The sequence below is a fragment of the Chiloscyllium plagiosum genome, unplaced genomic scaffold (genome assembly GCF_037043375.1).
Source record: "Chiloscyllium plagiosum isolate Xiang-an unplaced genomic scaffold, Cpla_swu_hap1 HiC_scaffold_19, whole genome shotgun sequence".
Taxonomy (NCBI): Eukaryota; Metazoa; Chordata; class Chondrichthyes; order Orectolobiformes; family Hemiscylliidae; genus Chiloscyllium; species Chiloscyllium plagiosum.
The window spans coordinates 55,189,558-55,202,212 of NW_028270157.1; the positions used below are offsets into that span (position 1 = coordinate 55,189,558).

At 38.0% G+C, this 12,655-nt stretch overlaps 1 long non-coding RNA gene across 1 annotated transcript in view; it reads right to left on the reverse strand.

Moving 5' to 3' along the window:
• Positions 1-12,655, reverse strand: part of LOC122559544 (uncharacterized) — a 58,958-nt gene that overhangs the window by 10,534 nt on the left and 35,769 nt on the right. Inside the window, exon 2 of the long non-coding RNA XR_006314454.2 lies at positions 8,209-9,039. This is a non-coding gene — a long non-coding RNA (uncharacterized LOC122559544). The remainder of the gene's footprint in view (positions 1-8,208; positions 9,040-12,655) is intronic.

Below are 12,655 nucleotides of genomic sequence, written 5' to 3' on the forward strand. Positions count from 1 at the left end.
TTGCTTGCGTGGTTCCATTTTGTTTGATTTTTGAAGGTATTATATATACACGTTTTGTAATAAAGTCAGTCATGATATTTTCTTTCTTTACCCTTGTTGTACTGCTCTTGGACCATCTGTGGAATAAAACCCCAACAATTTACCTTGCAATATATCTTTTAGTTCAAACTTTAAATATAAACCTTGGCTTGATTTCCCAGGACACTATCAGCTGCTTGGAGTTAAGAACTGCAAAAGCAATGTCTTAATATTCACCATTGATCATGTTTGAAGGAAGAATTTTCAATTTGTACAGCTTTCAGCCAGTTATTTTATGATTTTGCTATTGGTACTTATTTAAAAATAAAGTGAGCTTATGGAGCTTGAGATGCAAATATAGGTTAATAGTTCTAAAGCGTCCTTCTAGACCTGCTAACTGAGGTTTCCTTTCAGGAATAATGACCATTTGGATTCATGTGGGCTAGGATTAAGATGTACAGACCTATCTCATGTAGAATCATTATGGCTATCAGATGGAATGCCTTTCGTTCTATCAATCTTAGTACATTTAAACTAAGGTTTTTGCCACCTGAGTCTCACTCAGCAAGAGGAATGCATGATCATAATTCAATGATGAGGATTTCAGATGTATAGAAAGGAAGAATCATTCATTCCATGACACACACTGGTTAATGATGCCAATGTTAATAGCATATTGGTACACTGATGTAAGTGTTATATTGTCTTCCTTCTATCTCTCTTGACATGACAAGTCTTTTAATAAAACTTTGAGGACAACACCCTGGATTCTTATGTCTCCGTCTGTGTCTGAATGGTGGTGGAGAGTTTTAAAAAGACTTGGCAGAACACAACTCCAAGATTTCTGGCCTGCATTCCCTCCTTGTGGGATTGTTATGGCCCTGCCATTAAGATGTGAGGAGTGAGACCACAGTCAGTGACCCTGCTCTTGCCTCTTCCATTGGAAGGGTGGGATTTCATACCCTCTGCAAATTTGATGGAGATAGGACAAATGGTTGTCCCCTCCTCAGGAAAGTCCTGGACTATTTGGGATGCTTAGACTGGAGTCAGAGACCTTTAGAAAGATGTCACGAATACACAGTTATAATATTAAATATTTTGTTTAAAAAATCTAATTTGGCTTTAAAATGGTCATAGGACCCCTTACAGAATAGTTCCTGAAAGACAAATGACTTCAACTGTAGCCAAAAGCAGAAAAACACACTGTTATTTTAAATCAGTCAAAAACATCAAGGTTTCCAGGACTATCCATCGGATCCTCAAAAAGTGTAAAATCTCAAAGCTTCAGTAGTGTTGAACAGGAAGCAGGAAGAAAATGACAAGGAATCCCAACATAATTGACTTTGTTTTGTGGAACGAAGAGTGATCAAAGTTAACAGTTGTAGCCACTTTTTGATTGTGATACAATTCAGAGAAAGCACTTTACTGCATCCAAGCGCTGTCACAACTCTAATGACCTATGAATGAGAAAATCCCATACATTTTCATGCAATAATTGATAGTAGGTCTTTGTCATTAATAGACAAGTGAGCAAGTAATATAAGCAGCATTATATTATGGTTTCTCTGCACGTTGATAATATTTAAATGAAAGGAATCCCCTTGAATACAAGGGAAAGAAATCTGGGGGATACGATAGTTAATTAGAAAACAGTTCTGATTGAAAATAACTTTTCCTGTTTTATTTTTCACATGAAGTCTTAGTTTTCTTGACTGACATGTGGAAAATCATAAGCTAAAAACAACCCAAGTGCAAATAACTTTCAATTTACTCTTTCCTTATTAGGTGTTCATCCCCAACGCAATACAAGACCAGAGGGACATTTCTTGGAACCTAACGATATGATTAATTTGGAAACCATTTCCATTTTTAAAAATACCCTGTAGTCCAATTTGTTCTTGAATGGCCATTGCACAAAGAAAGTACACGCTTTTCCCACCACATGGGTCATTAAATTTGTGATGGAGTTCAGATGTATTAGAGTACTTTCTAAAAATGGAGAATGTTCTCTTCTTCATTCTAGAGCATGGAGAATTGGATGCTAACGTGTTATAGACCCCTGTGGTTTATTGCTTCAATGTCCTTACATCTGCTCAGCAGTCTTCCAATATTCACTAAGTACAGAACCAGTGAGCTTTATAACATATAGAGCTCCCAGACAGCTGATAAAGGAAGCAAATAAACTTTCAAATTCCTGTTAAAAAGAAGTCCAATTTAACAACTCATAAAGCTGTCAATTAATGCTAACTGTCAATCCATACTTAGGGAAGGTCCTCTAAATACTTTTTAATCTCATCAAAACAAACAAGCAGGTGTTTAGAAACACTTTAAGGAAATATAAAGTTATTCAAAGCTCAAAAACTACCAATTATAGCTGTGTAAACAATACCCTAGAGAGTTGAATCCATTAAGAAAGTTGGAGCTAAGTGAAACATGTGTAATAAAATTCTATTATGTGCTTGTGTCAACAAAGCCTCCAAAAATTGAATATACTGAGCCCTTTAAGAAGGCTAAATAGATAACCAATCCTAAAACAGAGGAAGTTATAATGTGGAACAAAGAAATGGCAGACTAAATATATATATTTTCGATTCTGTCTTCACAAAGAGGATGCAAATTACATCCCAAAAATGTTGAGAAACACAGTCTAGTGAGATGGAGGAACTGAAGTAAATCAGTGTTAGTAGGGAATGGTGCGATGGAAATTGATGGGAGTAAAGGCTCATAATCTACATTCCAGAGTACTTGAGGAAATAGTGGGTGCATTGGTGGTTATCTTTTAAGATTCTATATGCTCTGAAACAGTTCATATGAATTCAAGAGAAGTTAATGTAGCCCTACTATTTAAAAAGGGAGGTAGAGAGAAAACAAGGAATTATAGATTGGTTAGCCTGGCATTGCTAGTGGGGAAAATGATGGGTCCATTATGAAAGATTTAATAACAGAGAACATGAAAAATATAAGTTTGGACAGAGCTATGTTTGACAAATCTACTGGAATTTTTTAAGGATGTAACTGGTAGAATTGCCATGGGAGAGTCAGTGGATATGATGATCTAGACCCCCTTGCAGGGCCTCACGGTCTTGGGATCAGTCAAAAAGAATCACTAGGAGTATGGTCTGTTTAAAGCAAGGTTACCAGTTTAATAAATTAAGGCAGCCTGGCACAGACTTGTGCAGCAACACGGAGGTTAAAAGCTTCTGTGTTCCGTGGAGAAATGGCGCAATTACAGTCGAAAATTACACATTATTTATATGTCTTTTTAAGAGATAGTATAGCCTTAATTACAAGAAAACACCAATCACATGTAATAAGGTGACATGATTTGCAGCAGGTTAATCCAATGATATTTCCTGGGAAAGGGTTCTTAATTTACGTAGTTCACCATCTCATGCTAGCAGTTCAAGGTTAGTTCAAATGCCAAATCATTGTCTTATGAAAATATAATGAAATATCCATTGTTCTCTATTATCTCTAGATACAACCAACTTAGCAAAGCATCAGTTCAAGTTCACAGAGTCAAATCATTACTTGCAGCCATTTTGTTGGTTAACATTTTGTGTTATTTTAAATTGAAAAGCCATTTTGTGGTTAATAAAAATCTACATATACTTGTTGCTTCTGACAACAGCCTAAATTCAAATTTTTGATCCTCAGATGTGGTTTAAATGGACTTGCAGTGGGCTTTTGATAAGGTTCCATATGAGACTAGCATGAAAAGCTAAAACTCATGGAATTGCGATGGTAAACTGACAATGGATAGAGAACTAGTTGACAGACAGGAAACAAACAATGGGAAAAAGCAGTACTTGGACCCAGATTTTTGCAATATATATTAATGGTTAGATGAGGAAACTAAATGTAACATCTCCAAGTTCACAGATGACACAAAACTGGGTGGAAAGGTGAACTGTGAGAGGGAAGCAGGGATGTTTCAGTGCAATGTGGACAAATTAAGTGAGTGGGCAAATGCTTTGTGAATAAAATATGAAGTGGATAACTGTGAGGTTATCCACTTTTGTAGCAAAAAGACAGATTGTCATCTGAATGGCAATAGATTGTGAATGGGGAGGTGCAATGAGACTGAGGTATCCTTGTACACCATTCGCTGAATGTAAGCGTGCGGGAGCAGCAGATAGTGAAGAAAGTGAATGGAATGCTGCCCTTCATTGCAAGAGGATTTGAATACATGAGCAGGGATAACTTGCTGCAACTGTAGCGTGCCTAAGTGAAACGACACCAGGTCTCATTATTTGAGGAAGGATGTGCTGGCTATGAATGAAGAACAATGAAGATTTAGCAGACTGATTCCTGGGATGGGGGTTTAGATTCGGAGTGGTGCTGCAGGTCAGGCAGCATCCAAGGAGCAGGAAAATCGACGTTTCGGGCAAAAGCCCTTCATCAGGAACCCTGGGATGGCAAGGGGTCAGTTAACCCCATTGGCTGGATAGCTGGTCTGTGATGTGGAGTGATGCCAACAGCATGGATTCAATTTCTACACCAGCTGAAGTTATCATGAAGGTCCTATTTTCTCAACCTCACCTTCTCACCTGAAACATGGTGATCCTCAGATTAAATTCACGACCAGTTATCTCTCTCTCTAACAAGAGTTCAATCTTCTCAGACTATGGTGACTTCACTTTTACCTTACTGGAGATGACAGGACTGACTGAAGAGAGACTAGATTAAGGACAATATTCACTGAAATTTAGAAGTGTGAGGGGGAATCCCATAGGAACCTATAAAACGCTAACAGGACTAGACAGGGTAAACATTTGAAGGATGTTCCCAATGACTGGGAGTTCTGAAACAGGGGTCACACTTTAAGCATACAGGGTAGGCCTCTCAGGACTGAGATGAGGAGAAATGTCTTCATCCAGAGAGTGGTGAGCTATGGAATTTGCTGCCACGGAAGTAGTTGAGGTCAGAACATTGAATGTTTTCAAGAAGATGTTAGATATAGTTCTTCGGGCTAAAGGCATCAAAGGGTTTGGGGAGAAAATGGGAGCTGGATACTGATTTGGATGAGCAGCTATATTCATATTGAATGGTGGAGCAGATTCACAGCATCAAGTCACCTACTCCAGATCTTATTTTCCATGTTGCTTTGCTTATATTTCTATCAATCAAATAATTCAGCCATCTGGTATGTATGGGCTTTCTTTTCTGACCATTCTTCCGCGTGGCACCTTGTCAAAATCATCACAAAAGGTTATGCACATTGCATCAAGTGGGCTACCACACCAACTCTCCACATTACAATCATAAAAGGTTCAAGAGTCACTGTGACAAGATCTTCCCTTATTAAATCCATGCTGACTGTCTTTGATTAATCTGTGCACATTAAAATGTTATGAATATATTTGAAAGTACAGTGTAAACTACGTTTTTTCCCATCATTGAACTTAGGCAAAATGACCTGAAATTCCTTTTTGTTTTCCCCCCATTTTTAATAATGATACATTGGAAATCCTCCAGCACCACATACAAAGGAACCTCGATTATCCGGCATTCAATTATCCGAATATCAGATTATCCAGCAAGATCACAAAGTCCCGATGCTCAGCTAAACTATGTTATCCAGAATTTGGTTATCTGGAATTCGATTACCCAAATGAAATACTCCCCATCCAAGTCCTTTGGATAATCAAAGTTCCTCTGTATACAGAAAGAATTTGAAAATGATGGTCAAACCTCTATTATTTTCACTCTTGCTTTTCTTAGCAGCCTGACATACATTTCATTCAGGTTTGGCAACTATCTATTTCAAATATGTTATACTCCTTCATGTTCTCTCTCTCACAATGTTTTAACTGTGCAATACTGCATATTCTTCTCCTTAACCACAATCTCTGTATAATCCCCCATTTGTTTAAAATCAGATACCAAGTATTCATTCAGACCATGTTCATGTCCTTCACCATTACACTCAAATGAACTTGTTGCTTCCAGTTGACCCTACTCTCTCCTTAGTTTCAGCCTGCTCTATTTCTATTTATAAAACATTTTTGGATTTCTTTGGTTTACTTGTTCATGTTCTTTTCATGTTTATTTTCATGTTCTTTGTTTTTCAACCTTCCAATGTTTTAAATTCACTCCCGTAAATTCAAAACAACCTTACATTTTCTGTACTACTGAGCCATCTGTATTTGACACAAAATTTCTTTATTTGCCTTTTTCATCTTTTAACATCTATATTTGGGAGTCCGTTCTGTTTCTTTCTGGAACATATATGTTCTGAACTTCTCACCATCATTTCTTTGAATATATTTCATTACATTGATCCTATTTACCTTGATGCAGTTGTTTCCGATCCACTTTTCCTTCACAACTTTGCAAAACTGACCTTTCCCTAATTTAAAACGTTTACTCTCAGTCTATCACTCCAGAGCTACAATAAATCTAACTGAATTATGATTACTTTAACCAAGATGCTCTCCCACTGATACCCCTTTCCTTCTGTCCAGCTTCTTAAGATCATAAGATATACCAGCAGAAACAGGCCATTTGGCCCAATGAGTCTGTTGTGCCATTCAATTAGATCAAGGCTGATCTCATAATCCTCAATTTTGCATCCTGTTTTATCCCCATTACATTTGATTTCCTTAATGATTAGAAATTTGTCTAACTCAGCCTTGAATATATCGAACAGCCCATCCTCAACAGGCCTCTGTGGTAAAGAATTCCACAGATTCACTACCACCTGAGAGAAAATCCCCCTAATTTCTATCTTAAATATGTAACTCCTTACTCTGAGATTATGCCCTTTGTTCTGAGATTCCTCCCACAAGAGTAAACAACCTTTCTGTATCTGCCCTGTCAGGCCCTCTTACATGTTTCTCCTAACCTCCAAAGAGTATAAGCATAACTTGCTCAATCTCTCCTCCATACTTAGCATCATCTTAGTGAATTAATAACTCCAATGCCAATATATGTTTCCATAGATAATGGAAGAAAACTGTTCACAGTATTCCTGTTATGGTTTAAATTGTGCCTTCTTTAGTTATAGCATGACCTTCCTATCTTTACACCCCATTCCCTTTGAAATAAAGGCTAACATTCCATTTGCCTTCCCTATTATGACCTGGACTTGGAAACTAGTATTTTAGAGAAGCCTATTGGGCATGAACATTCCTGGATAAGTATCCCCAGATCCCTCTGTGCTGCAGCATTCTGTAGTCTTTTATTCTTCATGCTGAAGTGCATACTCTCAGGTTTTCTCACATTATATTCCATCTGCCAGCTTTTGCCTGCTTCCTTAACATGTCCATATTCCTTGGTAGACCATTTGCCTTCCACCTATTTGTGTGTCATTTGCAAATTTTGCATCATTTGCAGATCCGTCTCCCAAGCCATTAATATATATTGTAAATGATTGTGACCCTAGTTCTGATCCCTGTGGCACTGAGAATAGCCCACTTAATCCTCACTCTGAATTATATTAGTTACGCAATCCTCTGATCATGTTAATGTACTGCCCCAATATCATGGGCTCATCTTATTATGTAACCTTATGTGTGGTACCTTATCAAATACCTTTTGGAAATCCAAATATGTTACATCTATTGGTTCCTCTTTATCGACCCTGCTTTTTACCTCCTTAAAGAACTGTAATAAATTTGTCAGATATGATTTCTCCTTCATGAGGCTGTGCTGACTCTGTTGATGTTATGTGTTACATCCTTTACAATAAACTAACATTTTCCCAAGGACAGATATTAAGCACTGAATGACCACCTTCAAAATCATACTACTGACATAGTTCTCAAGTTTGTGGATGTACTGTTGAGGAATCAGCTGCTGTTCAAGCTTCAGAACCCGCAGTCAAAACTCCGCCAACAACATAACTTCATACATGTGATTCTCCAGGACATAAACATATTGGAGTCTCCACATGAAACAGATTGAAACCTTTAGCCTCAATAGTAACAACATAAGGCGGGGTATGTTTGCTGGTGTGTGGTTTCCGTATTAGATTTTCCTTTCTGCACTTTAGTTGCATGAAACATAATGCACAGATCTACCATATGTGTTCTTTATCCAACCAGTTCAGTTTTGTCAATATCAATCTGTCTAGAGAGACAGGAATCTTGCATGTTGATTTTGTCATCAGATCTTCATATTTAATTTTGTGATTAAATAAAATCCAACATTTCAAAAACCAGATTCAAAAGAACATTGAAATCTCACCTCTAATAAAGAATTCCAAACTGCTATCTTGTGAAGAGGTCCTGTGTGGTAATCGCTGAACCAGCCCTTCTGTAGATTCACAGTGTTAATGTGCCAAACTCACTGGTGCTGAGCTATTTGTGCTGGCAGCATTCAGAAGAACTGCAAGCATGTTTGTTCTGAGAAAATCCAGTTACAGGGATTCTCATTTTATCAAAAAGAAGTCTAGCAGCAGAAGTAATCTTTTCACATTGTGTCTCTCCCAAAAAAAATGTACAACCACACCGTAAGTGCCAAGAAAATGTTGTATGCTTCCAGGCTGGAAACAACACAACAATGATGAGGTTTATTCACTGTTTTTCATGTTAGTTGCCATTGGGATATGTAGTGCACAGTGAACTAAAGCGATTTGGAAATTGGTTCCCATCACTTCATAGGCTATAGAAGAGAAACCACACCAGTAGCATGTAGATAAGCAATTCTAAGTTCACCTCTGTAGTCTGAATTGCTGTTGCAACTTTATAATTTTAAGTTTTAAAGATGGGCTTTTTTCTGAATGTTAACAAGAAAGTTTTTAAAAATGCAGAGAAAATACAGTGAATACTCATACAAATACTTCAAAAAGAGCGTGATAAACAGGGAGGAAGTAGAAATGTTAAAATCATGCCACGTTTTCTTTTTAGGAAATCAATGATAAATTTAAGGAGGCTCCATAGTCAAAAGAGGCAGCGATCAAGCAAATGTCATGGAAAAGAGCAAGAAATCAGCAGATGAGTGGGAGGACAAAATAGATCTTGAGTTCATTCCTGTGATGTTCTGATTCCTGGAAATCCATAGCAGGCCATGCTGTATCTGTAAATATAGAAAGATGTTACCTTGCAGGTTGATAATATTTCACCTGAATTGGAAAATATTAAGATTTTTTATTATTCATTTAGGAGATGTGGGCTAGGCCAGCACCAAGTGCCAGACAGCATTTAAAAATTAAGCACGTGGCTGTGGTCTGGAGTCACATGTATTTTGCTTTTGTAATGTTATACACACGCTCTTTGTTCAAGACATGAACAAATGGGTAGTCAACTTACACTTAGACACATAATATTAAATGTGCAATCTAGAGATCCACCCAAAAAAGTTTGCCTTGGGAACAGACTGAAATTGTCAAAACTGCATCTCCAACATCTTGTGAGCTGCAGAGGTGTTCTGCTTGCTGTGGAGATGGGCTACCACTCCAGCTATCTACGATCTTGGCATCCTCTCAAGGTTCATGAGGTCTGGAAAAGGGATTGAAGATGGAAAGTCACATTCTGGGGTAGCAACAAAAACAAAATGGAATCATGCAGTTGGGGTTAAATTGTGGATTGTCAGGCAGGAATTCAGCTGACTAAAGTCAGGGTGAGAACAGTGGCAGGTTCAATAACTAAGAAAATTCAATCTCACATGCAAAATACATGTTGATTGAATATGATCTGTTCAGATTCCTACTTCTAAACCCAAATCTTCTTGCAATGAAGGGTGACATACTGTTTGCTGTATCCTAATCATTTGCTGAGTGTGCCTGTTTACTTTCATTGGCTCTTGTACAAGGACACCAAGATTTCTTCTTATGTTGTCAAATCCACTACTGTTGCAGGCAGGGCATTTCACACCCTTACTACTCTCTGAGTAAAGAACCAACTCTGATTTCGGTCCTACATCTATCACCTCTCAATTTAAAGCTATGTCCCCTTGTGCTAGCCATCACCATCCGAGGAAAAAGGATCTCACTGTCCATCCTATGTAATCCTCTGATTATCTTGTATGCTTCTATTAAGTCACCTCTTAACCTTGTTCTCTCTAATAAAGACAGCCTCAAGTCCCTCATCCTTTCCTCAGAAGGCCTTCCCTCCATACCAGGCAATATCCTGGTAAATCTCCGTTTCCAATGCTTCTGCATCCTTCCTATAATGCAGTGACCAGAACTGTACGCAACACTTCAAGTGTGGCTGCACCAGAGTTTTGTACAGCTGCAACATGAGCTCATGGCTCCAAAACTCAATCCGTCTACCAATAAAAGCTAATATACTCTGCCTTTCAGGGTTTTTCACACCGAAATGTATAACTTCACATTTTTTCATATAATACTGCATGTACCACGTGTTTGCCCACACACTGAAACTGTCTGGATCACCCTTAAAGCTTCCTCGCATCCTGTTCACAACCCACTATCCCACTGAAATTTGTGTCATCAGCTCTTATGTGGGACTTACCATAACCTTCTTCAAATCTGAATACACCACATGCATTGATTGTCCCTTATTTGTTCTTCCAGTTATATCCTCAGAAAAGCTCCAGAAGATTAGTTCTGCATAATTTCCCTTTCATAAGCCCCTGCTGGCTTTGATGAATTCTGTTAACATTTTCCAAGTGTTCCATAATCATGTCTTTTATACCAGATTCTAGCATTTTCTCTAGTATTGATGTTGGGCTAACTGGTCTGGAATTCTCTGTGTTTTTTTCTCCCCCTTTTATTTTTTAAATAGTGCAGCTACATTTGCCACCCACAATCAGTAGGAATAGCTCCACACTCTGTAGTATTTTAGAAGCTAACCACCAATGCCTATAATATTTTCAGGCCCAACATCCTTTAATACTCAGGGATGCAGATTATCATTAGTTTTTATTTATACTGATTTTCTTCAATTCCTTCCTCTCACTAAACCCCTTGGTTCTCTCACATTTCTAGGAAATAACTTACGTTTTCTTTTGAAAAGATAGACCAAAACATGTACTCAATCCGTCTGCCATTTCTTCATTCATAATTTCCCCCATTTTTGGATGCTAAACTAATGGTGTAGCTTTACCATCAGAGTTTCCTTTGAAAGGTGATGAAATAACTGTAAAAGCATTATTGTTTGTTTCAGCCTGATGAATTTTGATGTTTTCCTCTGTCTAGAGCTGGTTGAAAGCAGAGTGCTCAACAGCAAGCCCTTTGTATCAGATTTAACTAGAACCTCCATGTAATGCAGGGATTTGGAAGCTTCTAAAAATACAATCATGTGATTAACCTTTTTATGATCTAGAAATATTGTGCATTTTAAAAAGAAAAACAAGTTTGACACAGAAATATAGAAGTAAACATAATTTTCTTTGGGATTTCTCTTCCTGCACTTAGGCCATGACATTTGCAAATTGTACTGATATGTGCAAGATGCAAAGCTTTGACAAAATGTGTTTTTCTTCTCAGTCATATTTTGAAATGTAAGCATCTGCATGAGTCCTATGCTTCTATGGTTTTAGTAGTGAACAAATATATGTTTCATGATTAGTTTTTTGAGGAATAATAAAATGCCAAAATTGCTCAATTTTGTTTTGACAGGAGAAACTCCTTGAGTGAGACTGAATGACAACTTGACAAAATGGAGAAAACACCAATTTCAGGCTCAGCGACATTGAGTGTATTTGTGCGGGGATTGAAGTGCTACAATGGAGAATGAAATCAATTTCAAGTTATTGTTGTGACATGGAGCAGGTTGTATATTTAATTAAAAGTTGCTATCCTGAAAGTTTCTACTTCTTCAAGCCAAACTGCAAAGAACACACACACACACACAAACATATATATATATATATATAAATGTATTGAGTTTCTGTCAGTGTTCCAGATTATGTTACAGCATTTAAGACCTGGAAAGACCATGCTCCAGAGATCTGAAATGTAGTCTTTGAAATATTTGCTATAATAAATTAATTCTTAACTTTTCACTGTAAAATGTTATCAGTCTAATTATGACTCAGATGGTCCGGCCACCACGAGATGGCTAATGGCTTATCTCTGTTAGCTTGATTACCCTTACCTCTGCTTTCAATAAACCTATCCCCAGGTACATTTGGTCCCTATTTCCACTCCAAACCTGTTCCACATCCTGATGCTATGTCCATTATTACCCTATTAAGTTATTGAGGCATAGGTTTAAGCATAGAGCCATGAAGATTGTAAGTTCCTCTTGAGGTGTAGCAGCCTCCCTGATCAACTTTCTGGAGAGCTGCCTGCGAGATGTGTAATCTCTGTACACAGTATCTCAGGCTATTTCTAAAATTTCAGGTGGCACAAGATGAATCTGTGCTATTTGGTGTGCTTTGCATTATCGCCAGAATAAAGGCAACTGCTTCCTGACCATGGTCATCCAGTTGCTGTCCTTAGAGGCAAAACAACTGCAGATTCTGGAATTCAAGGTAGACAAGCAGGAGGCTGGAAGAACACAGCAAGCCAGGCAGCATCAGGAGTTGGAGAAGTCAACATATCGAATGTAACCTTTCTTCGGGACTGGGGGTGGGTGCAGGGGGAAGCTGCAGATAATTCCTCCCATTGACCAACCAGGTCGTACTCTCTACCTGTATTTACCTATCCCCACTTCACCACCCTGCCCCCACCACCCCTTTTATCTGCAGCACCCCCTACACCCACCTACAGCACACTACAAGCTCA